Source organism: Panthera onca, chromosome C1 (assembly GCF_046562875.1).
Source record: "Panthera onca isolate mPanOnc1 chromosome C1, mPanOnc1 haplotype 2, whole genome shotgun sequence".
In the NCBI taxonomy this organism is placed as follows: Eukaryota; Metazoa; Chordata; class Mammalia; order Carnivora; family Felidae; genus Panthera; species Panthera onca.
Window position 1 is genome coordinate 110,893,737 of NC_138346.1, and position 23,227 is coordinate 110,916,963.

The 23,227-nt window shown below is 38.8% G+C and overlaps 1 pseudogene; it reads left to right on the plus strand.

Annotated features, from left to right (window-relative positions):
* The first annotated feature begins 261 nt into the window (after window positions 1-261).
* Window positions 262-23,227, plus strand: part of LOC144617020 (DNA sliding clamp PCNA pseudogene) — a 28,125-nt pseudogene continuing 5,159 nt past the window's right edge.

Here is a 23,227-nt window from a genome sequence, read left to right on the forward strand (position 1 = left end):
GGTGGGCATCTTTGGTAGGCCACTATTCTATGTACCATGCTACATGTCTAATTAAGTCCTGGGGTTTGGGGATCTGATTTCTACCCTGACTCTGCTTCTAGTCAGCTGTCCGACACCAGACAAGACATTTCCTATCTTTATGCTCTCAGGTCACACCAGGAGTTCATGTTCTGGTAAGCCATGTTGGCAGACCTGCCATACAGGCTGACACAGGGCAGACGGAACAGGTCAGCTCCCTGGAGGAATCAGGGTAGATCGAGTATGAGGGTAAAAGCAGAGTTGCTCCCGAGGAGCCATGGGGGCAACTGGAAAAGCCAGAGAGGAGCAGAAGCATTGGAGCTGGGGCATCTCCATGGAGGAAGGAAGAAGCTGGGGCACACCAAAAACCATAAATTACCTAGGAATAAATCCAACCAAAGTGGTGAAAAATCTATACACTGAAAATTATAGAAAGCTTATGAAAGAAATTGAAGAAGACACACACAAAAAAAGGAAAAATATTCCATGCTCTTGGATAGGAAGAACAAAGATTGTCAAAATGTCAACACTACCCAAAGCAATCTACATATTCAATGCAATCCCTGTCAAAATAACACCAGCATTCTTCATAGAGCTAGAACAAATAATCCTACAATTTGTATAGAAGCAAAAAAGACCCTGAATAGCCAAAGCAATCTTGAAAAAGAAAACCAAAGCAGGAGGCATCACAATCCCGGACTTCAAGCTGTATTACAAACCTGTAATCATCAAGACAGTATGGTACTGGCACAAAAACAGACACTCAGACTAATGGAACAGAATAGAGAACCCAGAAATGGACCCACAAATACATGGCCAACTAATTTTTGACAAAGCAGGAGATAATATCGAATGAAATAAACACAGTCTCTTCAGCAAGTGGTGCTGGGAAAACTGGACAGTGACATGCAGAAAAATGAACCTGCTCCACTTTCTTACACCATACACAAAAATAAACTCACAATGGACAAAAGACCTAAATGTAAGACAGGAAGCCATCAAAATCCTCGAGGAGATAGCAGGCAAAAACCTCTTTGACCTAGGCCGCAGCAACTTCTTACTGAACATGTCTCTGGAGGCAAGGGAAACAAAAGCAAAAATGAACTATTGGGACCTCATCAAAATGAAAAGCTTCTGCATAGAGAAGGAAACAATCAGCAGAAGTAAAAAGCAACCGACGGAATGGGAGAAGATATTTGCAAATGACATATCAGATAAAGGGTTAGTATCCAAAATCTATAAAGAAGTTATCAAACTCAACACCCAAAAAACAAATAATCCAGTGAAGAAATGGGCAAAAGACATGAATAGACACTTCTCCAAGAAGACATCCTGATGGCTGACAGACACATGAAAAAGTGCTCAACATCACTCATCATCAGGGAAAAACAAATCAAAAGCACAATGAGATACCACGTCACGCCTGTCAGAATGGCTAACATTAACAACTCAGGCAACAACAGATGTTGTCGAGGATACAGAGAAAGTGGATCTCTTTTGCACTGTTGGTGGGAATGCAAACTGGTGCAGCCACTCTGGAAAACAGTATGGAGGTTCCTCAAAAAATTAAAAATAGAACTACCCTATGACCCAGCAATTGCACTACTAAGTATTTACCTAAGGGATACAGGTGTGTTGTTTCGAAGGGACACATGCACCCCAATGCTTAGAGCAGCACTATCAACAATAGCCAAAGTATGGAAAGAGCCCAAACGTCCATCGATGGATGAATGGATAAAGAAGATGTGGTACATAGGGGCGCCTGGGTGGCGCAGTCGGTTAAGCGTCCGACTTCAGCCAGGTCACGATCTCGCGGTCCGTGAGTTCGAGCCCCGCGTCGGGCTCTGGGCTGATGGCCCAGAGCCTGGAGCCTGTTTCCGATTCTGTGTCTCCCTCTCTCTGCCCCTCCCCCGTTCATGCTCTGTCTGTCTCTCTCTGTCCCAAAAATAAATAAAAAACGTTGAAAAAAAAAAAAAAAAAAAAAAAAAAAAAAAAAAAGAAGATGTGGTACATATAGACAATGGAGTATTACTCGGCAATCAAAAAGAATGAAATCTTGCCATTTGCAACTATGTGGATGGAACTGGAGGGTATTATGCTAAGCAAAATTAGTCAGTCAGAGAAAGACAAATATCATATGACTTCACTCATAATGAGAACTTTAAGATACAAAAAAGATGAACATAAGGGAAGGGAAACAAAAATAATATAAAAACAGGGAGGGGGAAGAAACATAAGAGACTCTTAAATATAGAGAACAAAAAGAGGGTTACTGGAGGGGTTGTGGGAGGGGGGATGGGCTAAATGGGGAAGAGGCATTAAGGAATCTACTCCTGAAATCATTGTTGCACCATATGCTCACTCACTTGGATGTAAATTAAAGAATAAATTAAATTTTTAAAAAGTAAGCTATAAAACGACTTTAGTTTGATATCTATTGGCAATGATAACCCAATAAATTTTTTAAAAACCAAATTCACAAATACATATAGGAACATACCTTAGAGACATTGTGGGTTTGGTCCCAGACCACTTCAATAAAGTGAGCATCTTAATAAAAAAAAAAAAAAAAAAAAAAAAAAAAAGATGCTAGGCTACTATGCTGAGTGCCAGTACAATGTTAGTGGGAAGTCAAGCAGTATCAGGGCATAGCCATCCTGACAGTCTGCAGAATCAGATCTCATACCTACTCCCTCTCCCTAAGGCCTTTTGTGGACTCCATGGGCCTTTTTTTCAGATGCTCAGTCTGGACCCTTTTGACTCTTGGTGGCCTCAGACCCTCTGAAAAGTTGGCATATGATTCCATTCCTGGACACATTCCCTACCGCCTCTTTCACCTGCCACACAGAAGCCATGGGCCATATAAAAAAGTCCAGTGGGCACTCTCTCCAGGTGCAGAGACTTGCTCCTGCCCCTTCTACAAAGCTTTGTTTGGCAAATCCCCTGGAGTCCCCACTGCTTAACTACTTCCACTGATAATACCTTTGATCAGCTAAGCCAGTTGGAGTCCAGCCCCTTCAGGAAGGAGGTGATCCACAAAATCTACTGGGTCACTGCAGCCTCTCTTGGATCTGGAATAGGGAAAAGCACAGGTGGCTTGCCAGACCTGTCTGGGCCCTTTTTTCCTTCCTGATCCACACATCTCGAAATCACCTGGCTTTCTCTCACACTAGATTGAGCCATCTAGCTCAAAGACCTCTGTTCTAGAGCCTCTTTTTCCAGCAAGCTAGCCTTGAGAAAAACTATCTGCTTTGGTAAAAGGAACTCTTCACCATAGAGGTCACCTTTGGAGGCCTGACTCTCTGGAGTCTAGCATCCTTGTGAAGAATCCTCAGATGGCTCTAGAGCTGGCAGTCCTGCTTTTCAGCATTTGAGTATACTTTCCTATTTGCTTTTAATCATTTAAAGTTGAAAATTTTAATTCCACATAGATAATATATAGTGTTATATTGGTTTCAGGTATGCAGTATAGTGATTCAACCAGTCCATACATTACTCAGAGCTTTTCAAGATAAGTGTATTCTTGATCTCCTTCACTTATTTCATCCATCCCCCTACCCACCTCCCCTCTGATAACCATCAGTTTGTTCTCTACAGTAAGAGTCTGTGTTGGTTTGTCTCTCTTTTTGTTCCTTTGTTCATTTGTTTTGTTTCTTAAAATTCCATATATGAGTGAAATCATATGGTATTTGTCTTTCTCTTGACTGGCTTGTTTCGCTTAGCATTATACTCTCTAGATCCATTCATGTTGTTGCAAATGGCAAGGTTTCCTTCTTTTTTATGGCTGAATTATACTACACTGCATATATATACTATATCTTCTTTATCCATTCATCTATTGATGGGCACTTAGGTTGCTCCCATAATTTGGCTATCGTAAACAATGTTGCAATAAATACAGGGATCCATGTATCCCTTTGAATTAGTGTTTTTGTATTCTTTGAGTGCATACCCAGTAGTATGATTACTGGGTCACCGGGTAGTTCTTTTTTTTTATTTTTTGAGAAACCTCTATAATATCTTCCATAGTGGCTGCATCAGTTTACATTCCCATCAACAATGCACGAGGGTTCTATTTCTCCACATCCTCACCAACACTTGTGTTTCTTGTGTTGTTGATTTTAGCTATTCTGACAGGTGTGAGGTGAAATCTCATTGTAGTTTTGATTTGCATTTCCCTGATGATGAGTGATGTTGAGTATTTTTTCATGTGTCGGTTGGCCATCTGGATGTTTTCTTTGGAGAAATGTCTCTTCATGTCTCCCACCTATTTTTTAATCGGATTCTTTGTTTTATGGATGTTGGGTTGTATAACTTTAAAATATATTTGGGATACTATTTGCTGTGCAGGAACTTTTTATTTTGATGTAGTCCCAATAGTTTGTTTTGCTTTTGTTTCCCTTCCCCCAGAAGACATATCTAGGGAGAAGTTGCTATGGCCCATGTCAAAGAGGTTACTGCTTGTGTTCTCCTCTAGGATTTTTGTGGTTTCAGGTCTCACATTTGGCCCTTAATCCATTTTGAGTTTACTCTTGTGTATGGTGTAAGAAAGTGGTCCAGTTTCATTCTTCTGCATGTTGCTGTCCAGTTTTCTCAACACTATTTGTCAAAGACACTGCCTTTTCCCCCACTGCATATTCTTTCTTGCTATGTTGAAAATTAATTGGCCACATAACTGTAGGTTTATTTCTGAGCTTTCTATTATTATGCTCCATTGATCTATGCATCTATTTTTTTGTGCCAATACTATTTTGTTTTAACTACTATAGTTTTGTCTGGAAGTCTGAAATTTTATCATGACATTTTAATCTATGTCAATAAGAGCGTTTTTGTGTATATAAACAGCTAATTCAGGCATTGGTCAGCTGTTCTGTTTACCCTTCTTGACTTAGTCTCTCCTTTCTTCACTGTTCCTTCATTATCCCTGATGCTCTTCTGATTCCTCTTTTTCCCGCAGCTCTGACAATGTCCCAGGCCCTCCCATCTACTATGCCCTTACTCCACCACCCCTCCCCCAAAAGCTGAGCAGGGACCTGACAGACAAGTCTTTTGTGCAAGAAGAATTATCAGAATAATCACGAGCGAGAATATGTCCCACGTTGGCAAGAAAGAAATGGAAATTACTTCAGTTTTGTCCTTGGCCAGATTGGGGTTGCCACCCTGAGGTAGTGTGGCACCAAGGGAATCACAGAGGGAGAGGCAGAGAAGACCTCTGGACACCAGAAGTCACAGCTCCCAAGGGTCTCCTGGATAGAGAAGCTGAAGTAAAAGGAAATAGAAAATTCCAGAGGGGTCAGAGAGACTTTTAAAAATATTTCCAAGTGTTGATATTAAATTTTTTTCTTATTTTATGAATTCTGTGCAGTTAAACAGTTCTAACACAAGTATTCCTGTCTGATCCCAAATAAAAGTGACAATACTGGACTTGTCATCTTGTTCCACTATTGCAACCACTTCACCACTACAGCCTTGGATAGCTGAGATGCCTGTAAAGTCAGCACAAATGGGACTAGGAATCTGCCTCTTTCAGGTATTTTTGGACAGTGAAGGAAAGTCAAATGGGCCTATATCCTGGAAAGCTAGAGAACCAGAGAACAACAACAACCAAGTTAGTGAATGTAGCAAGGTCATAGAATATATGGTCAATATATAAACATCAATTCTGTGTCTATGTAATAGTGATGAACTTTTAAGAAAATGAAATTTAGAAATAATACCATTTATGATAGCAATAAAAATAAAATACTTATGGGTAAACTTAACAAAATACGTATTTACAAAACACTGTATATAAAAAATCTCCAAAGATTGCTGATAGAAACTGAAAAATGAAATAAGTGGAGATACATGCCATGAGTTTGGATTAGTAGACTAAATGTTAAAGTGACAATTTTGCCCACATCAATCTATGGATTCAACATAATCCCAATCAAAATCCCAGCAAGCTCTTGCAGAAATTGACAAGCTGGTTCTAAAGTGTACAAAGAGATACGTATGTTTGTATACACATGTAATGGATATACACATTTTAGAATCAGGAGATGCAAAAGACCTAAAACAATCTTTTTTTTTTTTAAATATGCATTTTTGAGAGAGGGAGAGAGGGAGAAAGAGCATGCACATGCACGTGTGCAAACTGGGGAGGGGCAGAAAAAGGGGGACAGAGGATCTAAAGCGGGCTTCATGCTGACAGCAGAGAGCCTATGTAGGGCTTATACTTGCAAACCATAAAATCATGACTTGGGCCAAAGTTAGATGCTTAACCAGTTGAGCCACACAGGGTCCCCAAGACCTAAAAAAATCTTAAAAACAAAGGATAAAGTCAGAAGACCTATACTACCTGATTTCAAGTCTTTCAAGACTTAGTGTAAAGCTACAGTCATCAGGACAACGAAGTATTGCAGTAAGGATAGCTATGTCATTCAATGGAACAGAATAGAAAATGTAGAAACAAATCCCCCTTCTGTACAATAAATTGCATTTCCAAATTGTGCAAAGGTAATTCAATGGGAATAAAATTATCTTTTCAATAACTGTTGTGAGAGCAGTTGCATATTTGAATGGAAAGAAAAAGAATGTTCACTTTTACCTGAAAGTACATATAAGAATTAACTCATGCTGAACTTATAAAAAAGCCCATTAAATGTGTTCAAAGAAATAAAAATGAAATAAAACTATTATTCCAATGTCTTAGTTGTTATATAAATATTAATGAAAATGCCTCAGTGTCATATTTAATGGCATATTGTGTGTCAAAGTAGACATTTAAGAAATACTCACCTATCATGCATGGATATAGAATATGTCCTAGTTTTTAATTGCAGTGTAGTTGACATATAGTATATTAGTTTCAGGCATACAATATAGTGATGCTATAATTATGTATACTACAAAATGGTCACCACAATATAGTTACCATTTGTCATCATACAAAGTTATCACAATATTATTGACTATATTCCCTATGCCATACTTTTCATCTTTGAGATTTATTTATTTTTGTAACTAGAAGTTTGTACCCTTTACCTACTTCACCTATACACCTATTGCCCATTTGGCAACCATCAGTTTGTTTTCTGTATTTATGAATCTCTTTTCTGTTTTGGTGGTGGTGGTTTTGTTTTTTGGTTCCCACATACAGGTGAAATAATCTGATATTTGTCTTTTACAGTCTTATTTGTTTCACTTAGCATAATACCTTCTAGGTCCATCCAGGTTGTCATGAATGACAAGATTTCATTCATTTTTATGGCTGAGTAATATTCCATTGTGTATATACACCATATCTTCTTTATCTATTCATCTGTTGATGGGCACATATGTTGCTTCCATATATTGACTCTTATAAATAATGCTGCAATGAACATAGGGTTGCAAGTATCTTTTTGAGTTAGTGTTTTCATTTTCTTCTGATAAATACCCAGAAGTAGAATTTCTGGGTCATATGATATTCTATTTTTAATTTTTTATTAAAAATTTTTTAATGTTTATTTATTTTTGAGAGACAGAGCATGAGCAGGAGAGGGGCAGAGAGAGAGGGAGATATAGAATCCGAAGCAGGCTCTAGGCTCTGAGCTGTCATTACAGAGCCCAACGTGGGGCTTGAACTCACAAACCACGAGATCATGAGCTGAAGTCAGACCCTCAACTGACTGAGCCACCCAGGTGCCCCTATTTTGAATATTTTAAAAGTTTATTTATTTATTTTGAGACAGAGAGAGAGCATGGGAGGGGCAGAGAGAGAGAGGGAGAATCTCAAGCAGGCTCTACACTGCCAGCACAGAGCCTGAAGCAGGGCTGGAACTTATAAACTGTGAAATCGTGACCTGAGCCAAAATCAAAAGTTGGATGCCTAACCGACTGAGCCACCCAGGCGCCCCTGTTTTTAATTTTTTGAGGAACCTCCATACTATTTTTTGTAGTGGCTGAAGCAAATTACATTTCCACCAACAGTGCATGAGGGTTCCCCTTTCTCCACATCCTCACCAACACTCATTATTTCTTGTGTTGTTGATTTTAGCCATCCTGACAGATGTGAGGTGATATCTTATTGTGGTTTTGATTTGTATTTCCCTGATGAAAGTGATGTTGAACATCTTTTCATGGGTTTGTTGGCCATCTGGATGTCTTCTTTGTAAAAATGTCTATTTATGTCTTCCGACTATTTTTTAATTGGATTATTCGTTTTTTGAGTGTTGAGTTTTGTTTTTAAGTAAACTCTACATCAAATGTGGAGCTCAAACTCAATACCCCCACGATCAAGAGTCACATCAGCTACAGACTGAGACAGCCAGGTGCTCCTGGGTGTTGAGTTTTATAAGTTCTTTATATATTTTGGACACTAATCCTTTATTGGGTATGTCATTTGCAAATACCTTCTCCCAGTCTTTAGGCTGCCTTTTAGTTTTGTTGATTATTTCCTTCACTGTGCAGAAGATTTATTTATTTTTTTATTAAAATTTTTTAAAAGTTTATTTACTTTGAAAGAGAGAGAAAGCAAATGAGCTGGGGAGGAGCAGAGAGAGGCAGAGAGGGAGAGAATCCCAAGCAGGCTCCATACTGCAAGCACAGAACCCTATGTAGGGCTTGAACCCTTGAACCATGAGATCATGACCTCAGTTGAAATCAGAAGTTGGAGGCCGAAGCCACCCAGGTGCCACAGAAGATTTTTATTTTGATGTAGTCCCAATAGTTTATTTTTGCTTTTGTTTCCTTTCCCTCGGGAGACATATCTAGGAAGAAATTGCCAAAGCCCATGTCAAAGAGGTTACTGTCTGTGTTCTTTTCTAGAGTTTTTATGTTTTTAGGTCTCACATTTAGGTCTTTCATCCATTTTGAGGTTACTTTTGTGTATGGTGTAAGAAAGTGGTCCAGTTTCATTCTTCTGCATGTTGTGGTCCAGTTTTCCCAACATCATTTATTGAAGAGACAGTCTTTTTCCAATTGGATACTCTTTCCTGCTTTGTCAAAGATTAATTGACCATGTATTGTGGGTTCATTTCTGGCTTTCTATTCTATTCTATTGATCTATGTGTCTATTTTTGTGCCAGTACCATACTGTTTTGATTACTACAGTTTTGTAATATAACTTGAAGTCTGGAATTGTGATGACTCTGGCTTTCCTTTTCTTTTTCAAGATTGCTTTGGTATGCAGGGTCTTTTGTGGTACCATATACATCTTAGGATTTATTCTAGCTTTGTGAAAAATGCTCATGTTATTTTGATAGGGATTACACTGAATGTGTAGATGGCTTTGGGTAGTGTAGACATTTTAACAGTATGTTCTTCCAACCCATGAGTATGGAATGTCTTTCCATTTCTTTGTGTCATCTTCAATTTCTTTCATGAGTGTTTTATAGTTTTCAGGGTACAGGTCTTTCAAATATTTGGTTAGGTTTATTCCTAGGTGTTTTGTGTTCTTGGTGCAATTGTAAATGGGATTGATTCCTTAATTTCTCTTTCTGCTGCTTCATTATTGGTTTATAGAAATGCAACAGATTTCTGTATGTTGATTTTGTATCTTATGACTTTACTGAATTCATTTATCAATTCTATCAGTTTTTTGGTAGAGATTTTCAGGTTTTCTATGTATAGCATCATGTTACCTGCAAATAGTGAAAGTTTCACACTTCCTTGCCATTTTGGATGCCTTTGATTTTTTAAAATGATTTATTATTTCTTAAGTTATTTTTATTTAAAAAAATTTTTTTAAATGTTTATTTATTTTGTACAGAGAAAGAGAGAGAGAGAGAGAGAGAGACAGAGTGTGAGTGGGGGAGGGGCACAGAGAGTGGGAGACACAGAATCTGAAGCAGGCTCCAGACTCCAAGCTGTCAGCATAGAGCCTGATGCAGGGATTGAACTCACAAATCATGAGATCATGACTTGAGCCGAAAACAGATGCTCAATCAAGTGAGCCACCCAGGCACCCCTAAGTTATTGGTTTTTTTTTTTTCATTTATTTATTTATTTATTTATTTATTTATTTATTTATTTATTTGATATTGGTTTTTTTTACACACAAGAAATAATTCCTTCTAACCACCCACTACTGTGACTCAACTTGTCTATTACCTTAGAAATACTGCATTAGTAGAAAGAAAGGGAGAAATTCATTTGGGCAATTAGCTAACAATCATTATACTAATCCATTTCCACAAACCTTTATAATACATCTTAAGATATCCCCCACAGAAGTACACCAGAAATTTGGGCTACAAAACAAACATTTATATTGATGCCATATTTTTTACTAATCATCCAGAGTTGTTGTTGTTGTTGTTGTTTTTTTTTTTTTTTTAATTTACATCCAAGTTAGCATGTAGTGCAATAATGATTTCAGGAGTAGATTCCAGTGATTCATCCCTATGTATAACACCCAGTGCTCATCCCAACAAGTGTCGACCTTGATGCCCCTTACCCACTTAGCCCATCCCCCCCCTCTACAACCCCTCTGGCAAACTTCAGTTTGTTCTCTGTATTTAAGAGTCTCTTGTGTTTTGTTCTCCTTCTTGTTTTTATATTATTTTTATTTCCCTTCCCTTATGTTCATCGGTTTTGTATTTTAATTTCCACATATGAGTGAAGTCATTGATATTTGTCTTTCTCTAATTTTGCTTAGCATGATATACTTTAGCTCTATCCACTTTGTTGCAAATGGCAAGATTTCATTCTTTTTGCTTTCAAGTAATATTCCATTGTCTATATATACACCACATCTTTTTTTTTTTTTTTTAAATGATTCTTTTTTTGAGAGACAGAGTGTGAACAGGGGAGGGGAAGAGAGAGAAAGGGAGACACAGAATCTGAAGCAGGCTCCAGGCTCTTATCTGTCAGCACAGAGCCCCATGCGGGGCTCGAACCCACAAACTGTGAGATCATGACCTGAGCCTAAGTCGGACACTTAACTGAATGAGCCATCCAGGAGCCCCTATACCACATCTTCTTTATCCTTTCATCAGTTGATGGACATTTGGGCTCTTTCCATACTTTGGCTATTGTTGACAGTGCCGTTATAAACATTGGGGTGCATGTGCCCTTTCGAAACAGCACACCTGTATCCTTTGGATAAATACCTAGTAGTGTAATTGCTGGGTCGTAGGGTTCTACTTATTTTTTAATTAAAAAAATGTTTATTTATTTTTGAGAGACAGAGAGACAGACAGCAAGAGGGGGAGGGGCAGAGAGAGATGGAGACACAGAATCTGAAGCAGGATCCAGGCTCTGAGTTGTCAGAACAGAGCCCGTCACAGGTCTCAAATCCATGAGCTGTGAGATCATTACCTGAGCCGAAGTTTACTGATGCTTAACCGACTGAGCCACGTACCCCAGGGTAGTTCTATTTTTAATTTTTTGAGGAACCTCCATACTGTTTTCCAGAGTGTCTGGCTGCACCAGTTTGCATTCACACCAGCAGTGCAAAAGGGTTCCTTTCTCCGCATCCTCGCCAGCGTCTGTTGTTGCCTGAATTGTTAATGTTAGCCATTCTGACAGGTGTGAGGTGGTATCCATTGTGGTTTAATTTCTATTTCCCTGTGATAGGTGATGTTGACCATCTTTTCATGTGTCTGTCGGCCATCTGGATGTCTTCTCTATTCATGTCTTGCCCATTTCTTCACTGGATTATTTGTTTTTTGGGTGTTGAGTTTGATAACTTCTTTATAGATTTTGGATAGTAACAAAGGTATGTGTCATTTGCAAATATCTTCTCCCGTTCCATCAGTTGCCTTTTAGTTTTGCTGATTGTTTCCTTTGCCGTGCAGAAGCTTTTTGTTTTGATGAGGTCCCAATAGTTCATTTTTGCTTTTGTTTCCCTTGCCTCCAGAGACATGTTCAGTAAGAAGTTGCTGCGGCCTAGGTCAAAGAGGTTTTTGCCCTCTTTCTCCTCGAGGATTTTGATGGCTTCCTGTCTTACATTTAGGTCTTTTGTCTATTTTGAGTTTATTTTTGTGTATGGTGTAAGAAAGTGGAGCAGGTTCATTTTTCTGCATGTCACTGTCCAGTTTTCCCAGCACCACTTGCTGAAAGAGACTCTATTCCATTGGATATTCTTTCTTGCTTTGTCAAAAATTAGTTGGCCATTGTTTGTGGGTCCATTTCTGAGCTCTATTCTGTTCCATTGATCTGAGTGTCTGTTTTTGTGCCAGTACCATACTGTCTTAATGATTACAGCTTTGTAATGCATCTTAAAGTCCAGAATTGTGATGCGTCCACCTTCAGTTTTCTTTTTCAGGATTGCTTTCGCTATTCGAGGTCTTTTCTGGTTTCGTACAAATTTTAGGATTGTTTGCTCTAGCTCTGTGAAGAATGCTGGTGTTATTTTTATAGGGATTGCATCAAATATGTAGATTGCTTTGGGTAGTATCAATCTTTAATAATGTTTGTTCTTCCAATTCAGGAGCATGGAATTTTTTTTCATTTTTTTGTGTCTTCTTCAATTTCTTTCATAAGCTTTTTATAGTTTTCAGTGCATAGATTTTTCACCTCTTTGGTTATGTTTATTCCTAGGTATTTTATGGTTTTTGGTGCAATTGTAAATGGGATCAATTCATTGATTTCTTTTTCTGCTGTTTCATTATTGGTGTATAGAAATGCAACCGATATCTGTGCATTAATTTTATATCCTGCGACTTTGCTGAATTCATGGATCAGTTCTAGCAGTTTTTTGGTGGAATCTTTTGGGTTTTCCACATAGAATATCATGCTGACTTTAAAGAGTGAAAGTTTGACTGAACCTTGCTGACTGGGAGGCCTTTCATTTCTTTGTGTTGTCTGATTGCTGAGGCTAAGACTGCCAATACTATGTTGAATAACAGTGGCAATACTGGACATCCCTGTCGTGTTCCTGACCTTAGGGGGAAAGCTCTGTTTTTCCCCACTGAGGATGATATTAGCGGTGGGTCTTTCATATATGGCTTTTATGGTCTTGAGGTGTGATCCTTCTATCTCTATTCTCTCGAGGGTTTTTGTCAAGAAACGATGCTGTATTTTGCCAAATGCTTTCTCTGCATCTATTGAGAGGGTCATGTGGTTCTTGTCCTTTCTTTTATTAATGTTATGTATCACATTGATTGATTCATGGATATTGAACCAGCCCTGCATCCCAGGTATAAATCCCACTTTATTGTGGTGATTAATTCTTTTACTGTATTGTTAGATCCAGTTGGCTAGTATCTTGTTGAGAATTTTTGCATCCATGTTCATAAGGGAAATTGGTCTGAGTTCTCCTTTTTAGTGGGGACTTTGTCTGGTTTTGGAATCAAGGTAATGTTGGCCTTGTAGATTCAGTTTGAAGTTTTCCTTCCTTTTCTATTTTTTGGAACAGCTTCAAAAGAATAGGTGTTTGACTAATTTTTAAATGTTTGGTAGAATTCCCCTGGAAAGCCATCCGGTCCTGGACTCTTGTTTTTGGGGAGAGTTTTGATTCCTAATTCAATTTCTTTACTTGTTATGGGTTTGGTCAAATTTTCTATTTCTTCCTGTTTCAGTTTCAGTAGTTTATATGTTTCTAGGAATTTGTCCATTTCTTCCAGATTGCCCAATTTATTGGCATATTGGCTCATAATATCTCATTATTGTTTGTGTTTCTACAGTGTTGGTTGTGACTTCTCCTCTTTCATTCTTGATTTTATTTATTTGGGTCCTTTTCTTTTTCTTTTTGATCAATCTGGCTAGAGGTTTGTCAATTTTGTTAATTCTTTCAAAGAACCAGCTCCTGATTTCATTGATTTGTTCTATTGCTCTTTTGATTTTGATATCATTGATTTCTGCTCTAATTTCTATTATTTCCCATCCTCTGATGGTTTTGGGTTTTATTTGCTGTTCTTTTTTCAGCTTTTTAAGGTGTAAAGTTTTTTTGTGTGTCTGAGACCTTTCTTTCCTCTTTAGGAAGGCCTGGATTGCTATATACTTCCTTCTTATGACTGCCGTTGCTGCATCCCAGAGGTTTTGGGCTGTGGTGTTATCACTGTCATTTTATTCCATGTACTTTTTAATTTCCTCTTTACGTTCTTGGTTAACTCATATATTCTTTTTTTTTTTCAACTTTATTTTTTTATTTTTGGGACAGAGAGAGACAGAGCATGAACGGGGGAGGGGCAGAGAGAGAGGGAGACACAGAATCGGAAACAGGCTCCAGGCTCCGAGCCATCAGCCCAGAGCCTGACACGGGGCTCGAACTCACGGACCACGAGATCGTGACCTGGCTGAAGTCGGACGCTTAACCGACTGCGCCACCCAGGCGCCCCTAACTCATATATTTTTTAGTAGGATGTTCTTTAATCTCCAAGTATTTGTGGTCTTTCCGAATTTTTTCTTGTCATTGATTTTGAGTTTCATAATTAATTGGTTTATATATTTGGGTGTCTTCATGTTGGGGACGTAAATCTTTACAATGTTAGATCTTGGTGGATAGACCCCTTAATTATGATATAACGCCCTTCTTCATCTCTTGTTACAGTCTTTATTTAAAAATCTAGTTTGTCTGATATAAGTAAGTATGACTACTCCAGTTTTCTTTTGGTGACCATTAGCATGATAGATGGTTCTCTGTCCCCTTAATTTCATTCTGAAGGTGACTTAAGGTCTAAAATAGGTCTCTTGTAAACAGCATATAGATGCATCTTGTTTTCTTATCCATTCTGATACTCTATGTCTTTTGACTGGAGTGTTTAGTCCATTGACATTTAGAGTGAGTACTGAAAGATATGAATTTATTGCCATTGTGTTGCCTGTAGAGTTGGAGTTTCTGGTGGTATTCTCTTGTTCTTTCTAGTCTTTGTTGCTTTTGGTCTTTTTGTTTTGTTTCATCTTTTCTTCCCTCAGAGAGTCCTCCTTAAAATTTCTTGGTCACAAACTCCTTTATTTTTTGTTTGGGAATCTCTTTTTTTCATTAAATTTTTAAAAAATGTTTGTTAGTTAATTTATTTATTTTTGAGAGAGAGAGAGAGAGAAAGAGAGAGAGAGAGACAGAACATGAGCAGGGAGGAGCAGAAAGAGAGGGAGATATAGAATCTGAAGCAGGCTTCGAGCTGTCAGCATAGAGCCTAATGCAGGGCTGAAACTCACAAACTGAGATCATGACCTGAGCCAAAGTCAGATGCTTAACCAACTGAACCACTCAGGCACCCCTTGTCTGGGAAACTCTTTATCTCTCCTTCTATTTTGAATGATAGCCTTGCTTGATAAAGAATTCTTGGCTGCATATTTTTCTGATTCAGCAAGTTGAATATATCCTGCCACTCCTTGCTGGCCTGCCAAGTTTCTGTGGATAGGTCTGCTGTGAACCTGATCTGTCTTCCCTTGTATGGTAAGAACCTTTTTTCCTTTGTTGCTTTCATAATTCTTTCCTTGTCTGTTTATTTTGTGAATTTGACTATGATATGCCTTGTTGATGGTTGTTTTTTGTTGAATCTAATGGGAGTTCTCAGTGCTTCTTGGATTTTGATGTCTGTGTCTTTCCCCAGATTAGAAAAGTTTTCAGCTGTAATTTGTTCACATAAACCTTCTCCCCTTTTTTCTCTGTCTTCATCTTCTGGGACTCTTATGATTTGGATGTTATTCCTTTTTAATAAGTCACTGAGTTCTCTAATTCTTGTATCATGTTCTTTTGCCTTAGTTTCCCTCTTTTTTCTGCTTCATTATTCTCCATAATTTTGTCTTCTATGTCACTTACTCGCTGCTCTGCTTCATCCATCCTTGCCGTCGTGGCAAAAACCCCTATCTTTGATTTCTTTTGTTGTCTGTTGTGGGTAGGACTTCCAGCATTATGTTGAATAAAAGTGGTGAGAATGGACATCATTCCTGTCTTGTTCCTGACCATAGAGGAAAAGCTCTCAGTTTTCCTCCATTTAGTATGATGTTACCTGTGGGTTTTTCATATATGGCCTTTATTATGTTGAGATATGTTGCCTCTAAACCTACTTTATTGTGTTTTTTCATCGTGAATGCATGTTGTCCTTTGTCAAATGTTTTTTCTGCATCTATTGAAATGATCATATAGTTCTTATTCTTTCTTCTATTAATGTGATGTATCACATTGGTTGATTAGCAAATATTGAACCTCAATGGCAACCCAGGAATAAATCCCACATGATCACGGTGAATGATTTTTTTTAATGTATCGTTGGGTTCTGTTTGCTAGTATTTTGTTGAGGATTTTTGCATTGATATTCATCAGAGTTATTGGCCTATAGTTCTCTTTTATGTGTGTGTGTGTCTTTATCTGGTTTTGGTATCAGGGTAATGCTGGCCTCATAGAATGAATTTGGAAGTTTTCCTTCCTTTTCTATCTTTTGGAATAGTTTGAGAAGAAAAGATATTAACTCTTCTTTGTTTTTTATGCTTTTGTTTGTTTATTTTGAGAGAGAGAGAGAGAGAGAGAGAGAGAGAACATGCAAGTGGGGGAGGGACAGAAAGAGAGGGGAATAGAGAATCCCAAGCAGTCTCTGCATTGACAGCACAGAGCCTGATGCAGGGATTGATCTCATGACAATGAGATCATTACCTGAACCAAAATCAAGAGTTGGACACTTAACCCACAGAGCCAGCCAGGAGCCCCTGACTTTTCAAATGTTTGGTAAAATTCTTCTGTGAAGCCAACTGGTCCTGGACTTTTGTTTGTTAGGTGTTTTTTGATTACTAACTCAATTTCTTGCTAGTTATTATTCTGTTCAAGTTTTCTATTTCTTCCTGTTTCAGTTTTGGGAAGTTATATGTTTCTAGAAATTTACCCATTTCTTCTAGTTTGTCCAATTTGTTGGCATATGGCATTTCATAATATTCTCTTATAATTGTTTGTATTTCTGTGGTGTTGGTTGTTATTTCTTTTCTCTCTTCTGTTGGTTCCTTTCTCTTTCCTTTTTGATAAGTTTGGTTAGAGGGCTATCAACTTTATTAATTTTTTCAAAGAACAACCCCTTGTTTCATTGATCTGTTTTATTGTTTTTTAGTTTCTGTATCATTTGTGTCTTCTCTAATCTTTATTATTTCCTTCCTTCTTCTGGCTTTAGATTTTGTTTGTTTTTCTTTTTCCAGCTCCTTTAGGTGTAAAGTTAGGTTATTTGAGACTTTTCTTGCTTCTTGAAGTAGTCCTGTATTGCTCTATAATTCCCTCTTAGGGCTGCTTTTGCTGCATCCAAAACATTTTGGATTGTTGTGTTTTTATTTTCGTTTGTTTCCATGTATTTTTTCATTTCTTCTCTTATTTCCTGGCTTACCCATTCATTGTTTAGTAGCATGTTATTTAACTTCCATGTATTTGTGGTCTTTCCGGATTTTTTCTTGTGGTTGACATCTAGTTTCGTAACATTGTGGTCAGAAAAGGAACATGGTAGAACTTCAATCTTCTTATATTGCCTAAGGCCTGTTTTGTGAACCAATATATGATCTATTCTGGAGAATATTGCATGTGCACTTGAAAAGAATGTGCATTCATTCTGCTGTTTTGGGATGGGAAGTTCTGAATGTATCTGTCAAGTCTATCTGATCCAGTGTGTCATTCAAAGCCATTGTTTCCTTGCTGATTTTCTGTTTAAAGATTTTCCTTTCTAAATTTTTTTATTTTTATTTTTTTATTAAAAATTTTTTTTTTTAATTTTTTTTTCAACGTTTTTTATTTATTTTTGGGACAGAGAGAGACAGAGCATGAACGGGGGAGGGGCAGAGAGAGAGGGAGACACAGAATCGGAAACAGGCTCCAGGCTCCGAGCCGTCAGCCCAGAGCCCGACGCGGGGCTCGAACTCACGGACCGCGAGATCGTGACCTGGCTGAAGTCGGACGCTTAACCGACTGCGCCACCCAGGCGCCCCTTATTAAAAATTTTTTTAATGTTCATTTATTTTTGACAGAGAGAGAGAGAGAGAGAGAGACAGAGACAGAGCATGAGTGGGGGGGAGGGGCAGAGAGAGGGAGACACAGAATCCGAAGCAGGCCCCAGGCTCTGAGCTGTCAGCACAGGCGCTGACATGGGGCTTGAACTCACGGACTGCAAGATCAAGACCCAAGGTGAAGTCGGACGCTCAACCAACTGAGCCACCCAGGCGCCTCTCTAAATTTTTTTTTTTAAACGGTTATTCATTTTTTGATGCAGAGAGACAGAGCACGAGTGGGGGAGGGGCAGAGAGAGAGGGAGACATAGAATCTGAAGCAGGCTCCAGGCTCCGAACTGACAGCACAGAGCCCCACGCGGGGCTCGAACTCATGGACTGCGAGACCATGACCTGAGCTGAAGTTGGATGCCCAATGGCTGAGCCACCCAGGTGCCCCAAAAGATTTTACTTTAAGTAATCTCTGCACCCAACTTGGGGCTTTAACTTACAACCTGAAGATCAAGAGTCGAATGCTTTACCAACTGAGGCAGCTAGGTACCCCCGATTTTTTGTTTAGATGACATGTCCATTGATATAAGTGGTGTATTAAATCCCCTTACTATTATTGTGTTAATATCAATTAGTTCCTTTATGTTTGCTATTAATTGTTTTATATATTTGAGGGCTCTCCTGTTGGGTGCCTAAATGTTTACAATTGTTACTTGTTTTTGTTGGGTTGTCTCCTTTATAATTATATAGTGCCCTTTTCTGTCTCTTGTTATGGTCTTTTTTTTTTAATTAAAAATTATTTTTACATTTATTTATTTTTGGGAGACAGAGAAAGACAGAGCACAAGTGGGGGAGGGGCAGAGAGAGAATGAGACACAGAATCCAAAGCAGGCTCCATGCTCTCAGCTCTGAGGTTGCACTTTGTGCTTTTTTTCTTTTTTCGCATAAAAACATATCCTGGAAATAACACCAGCATTCTTCACAGAGCTAGAGCAAACAATCCTGAAATTTGTATGGAACAAGAAAAGACCCTGAATAGCCAAAGAAACCTTGAAAAAGGAAACCAAAGCTGGAGGCATAACAATCCCAGGCTTCAAGATGTATTATAAAGCTGCAATCATCAAGACAGTATGGTACTGACACAAAAACTGTATCTAAAGGAACAGAATAGACAACCCAGAAAGGGACCCACAAATGTATAGCCAACTAATCTTTGACAAAGCAGGAAAGAATATCCAATGGAATAAAGACAGTTTTTTTAGCAAATGATGTTGGGAAAACTGGACAGTGACATGCAGAAAAATGAACCTGCTCCACTTTCTTACACCATACACAAAAATAAACTCATAACAGATGAAAGACCTAAATGTCAGACAGGAAGCCATCAAAATCCTAGAGGAGAAAGCAGGCAAAAACCTCTTTGACCTAGGCCGCAGCGACTTCTTACTCAACATGTCTCTGGAGGCAAGGGAAACAAAAGCAAAAATGAACTATTGAGACCTCATCAAAATGAAAAGCTTCTGCATAGCGAAGGAAACAATCAGCAAAAGTAAAAAGCAACAGACAGAATGGGAGAAGATATTTACAAATGACATTTCAGATGAAGGGTTAGTGTCCAAAATCTATAAAGAAGTTATCAAACTCAACACCCAAAAAACAAATAATCCCGTGAGGAAATGGGCAAAAGACATGAATAGACACTTCTCCAAGAAGACATCCTGATGGCCGACAGACACATGAAAAAGTGCTCAACATCACTCATCATCAGGGAAATACAAACCAAAAGCACAATGAGATACCACCTCACACCTGTCAGAATGGCTAACATTAACAACTCAGGCAACAACAGATGTTGGCGAGGATGTGGAGAAAGCGCATCTCTTTTGCACTGTTGGTGGGAATGCAAACTGGTGCAGCCACTCTGGAAAACAGTATGGAGGTTCCTTAAAAGATTAAAAATAGAAGTACCCTATGACCCAGCAATTGCACTACTAGGTATTTACCCAAGGGATACAGGTGTGCTGTTTCGAAGGGGCGCATGCACCCCAATGTTTATAGCAACGCAATTGACAATAGCCAAAGTATGGAAAGAGCCCAAGTGTCCACCAATGGATGAATGGATAAAGAAGAAGTGGTATATCTACACAATGGAGTATTACTCGACAATCAAAAAGAATGAAATCTTGCCATTTGCAACTACATGGATGGAAGTGGAGAGTATTAGGCTAAGCAAAATTAGTCAGCCAGAGAAAGACCACTATCGTATGAGTCCACTTATATGAGGACTTTAAGATACAAAACAGATGAACATAAGGGAAGGGAAGCAAAAATAATGTAAACACAGGGAGGGGGACAAAACCTAAAAGTTTCTTAAATATAAAGAACAAACTGCTGGTTGCTGGAGGGGTTTTGGGAGGGGTGATGATCTAAATGGGTAAGGGACATTAAGGAATCTGCTCCTGAAATCATCGTTACACTGTATGCTAACTTGCCTGTAAATTAAACAATAAATAGATAACAAAATATATTAAAAATAAATCTATACTAAATAATAAGGTCTATTAATTAAAAAATAATAAGGCATCTATTTTGGCTAATGTTAAAAAAATGTTTTTTAATGTTTATTTATTTTTGAGACAGAGAGAGACAGAGCATGAACAGGGGAGGGTCAGAGAGAGAGGGAGACACAGAATCTGAAGCAGGCTCCAGGCTCTGAGCTGTCAGCATAGAGCCTGACGCGGGGCTCAAACTCAGGGACCGCGAGATCATGACCTGAGCCGAAGTCGGACGCTCAACCAACTGAGCCACCCAGGCGCCCCTATTTTGGCTAATGTTTAACAAAAGACTAATGTCCAAATATTAGCTCCACAATATCTAGCATTAAATGTGATGAAATTTGAGTTGTAAATGCAATTTTACTCCTGTGGCTGTAAACTAATGTTTGACCAGGCAAATTAAAATGTCACTTTTGAAAAATAAATAAATAAATTCTCTATCAGTTATGTTATTTATATCTGTTTTGCTTGGATCTCTGGCTGTGACCTTATAGTGTTTTTTCATTTGGAATAAATTCCTCTGTCTGCTCATTTTGTCTAAGTCTCTGCCATCTTCTCTGTGTTAGAAATCCCAGTTATGTCTCCTCTTCCTGAAAGTAATGGCCTTATGAAGAAGAGAGCCTGTAGTGTGCAGGGTCTGGCACTTCAGGGAATGCCTCTAGCATGTGTTACATGGGCTCTGCTGTTGTGTTCTGGCTGCTCTGTCCTCCAGGCCAGTCATCTGCAGAGGCTCTCCCTGCCTGCTGTGGGCAATGCTTGTTCCTGGCCTGGATGTAGTGACTTTTAACTAGGTATGCTATGGTCTGCTTGTGAAATGAGACCTGTTACCACCTCTCCTGGAACTGAGGACCTGCAAAATTCTGTTGTTAGGAGACGTGTTGTGGGCAGGAGTTTGTGTGGTCTTCTACAGGAGGGGCCTGCCTTGCTGGGACTGAGCAGGGCAGTTCTATCAGAGCCTAAGGCAGTGGGACTTGGTGTAAGCACGTTAGGTAGCCAATGTCTACACTGTGTTGCTTCCTGCAGGTGGATCTGCGTTTCTATTGAGGGCCATCAGAGAAGAATGGCACTATTCAGCTCCCTTGTTCCCAGAGAGGTGCCCCTGTGAGCACTGCCTCTCAGGGACACTCTCCAAGAAGAGAAGAATGAATAATCTCTCCACTGTGTGTCCCATGTGTTCTTCAGATGGACATTTCCATGCTGTTGTCACCCATCCCCCAGGGTTGTTTGCCTGCCTTCTCTGTAAGAGCAGTGCAGTGCCTGCAGGGCTCAATCCCAGCCAAGTCTGGGGACCTTTACTTCTCCAGGCTTTAAGCTGCCCTATTTGCAAGGAGGCATGAATTCAGCCCCTCTTGCTTTCCAAGCCAATGGCTATGGGGAAATATTCTCCCTGTGTATTCGCCTGTGTGCTTCTCACTCTCGCCCTTCTAATGTGACCACAGCTCCCCTCCCTCAACAGCAGCCAGGATCCATCTCTTCTCTAAGCTGCTTCACCATACTTTCTACCTTCTTCAACGTGGACTCTTGTCTCCCTTTAGTTCTGGAGCTTGTTCTGTCAGTCTTCAGGCTGATTTCTGGGGTATTTAGGATGATTTGATAGTTACCTAGTTATATTGCTGGGATGAGGTGAGCCTAGGGTCCTCCTTGTCTGTCACCATTTTCCTCTCTGACTAGGCTTATTGGGATTTTTTTTCCTCAATTTCTTTTCTGCTACTTTGTTATTAGCATTTGGAAATGCAACAGATTTTTATAGATTAATTTTGTATCATATGACTTTATTAGTTTTAATAATTTTCTTTGGTGGAGTCTCTAAGGTTTTCTACTTATGCTAATGTGTCACATACAAATACTGACAGTTTTATTTCTTCCTTAACAATTTGGATACTTTTATTTCTTTTTCTTGTCTGACTGCTGTGACTAGGACTTTCAGTAGTATGTTGAATAAAAGTGGTGAGAGGCGACATCCTTGTCTTGTCCCTGACCTTAGGGGAAAAGCTTTCTGTTTTTCACTGATTTTAGTTGTGATTTGTCATATATGACCTTTATTATGTTGAGCTTGTTCCCTCTAAATGTGCTTTGTTGAGAATTTTTGAATTTTTTATTATTTATTATTTTTTCAAAACATTATTTATTATTGAGAGACAGAGAGACACAGAGCGTGAGCAGGGGAGGGTCAGAGAGAGGGGGAGACACAGAATCTGAAGCAGGCTCCAGGCTCTGAGCTTCCTGCACAGAGCCTGAGGCGGGGCTCGAATTCACAAACATGAGATCATGAACTGAGACGCTTAACCATCTGAGCCACCCAGCTGTCCTGAGTTTACTTTTTATCATGAACAGATGTTGAATTTTGTCAAAAGCTTTTTCTGCATCTGTTGAGATGATTATATGATTTCTATCCTTCATTTGTTAATTGATTTGCTGATGCTGAACCATCCTTGCATCTCTGGAATTGATCCCACTTGATTGTGGTGGATGACTTTTTAAAATGTATTGTTGAATTTCATTTGTTAATATTTTGTTGAGGATTTTTGCACCTGTGCTCATCAGGGATATTGGCTTGTAGTTTTTTGTTTTGTTTTGTTTTGTTTTTGTAGTGTCCTTGTCTGGTTTTGGTATCAGGGTAATGCTGGCCTCCTAGAATGAATTTGGAAGTTTTCCTTACTCTCCTATTTTTTGGAATAGTTTGAGAAGGAAAGGTATTAACTTATCTTTAAATGTTTAGTGGAATTCAGATGTGAAGCCATCTGGTCCTGAACTCTTATTTTTTTTTTTTTTAATTTTTTTAACATTTATTCATTTTTGTGAGACAGAGAGAGACAGAGCATGAGTGGGGGAGGGGC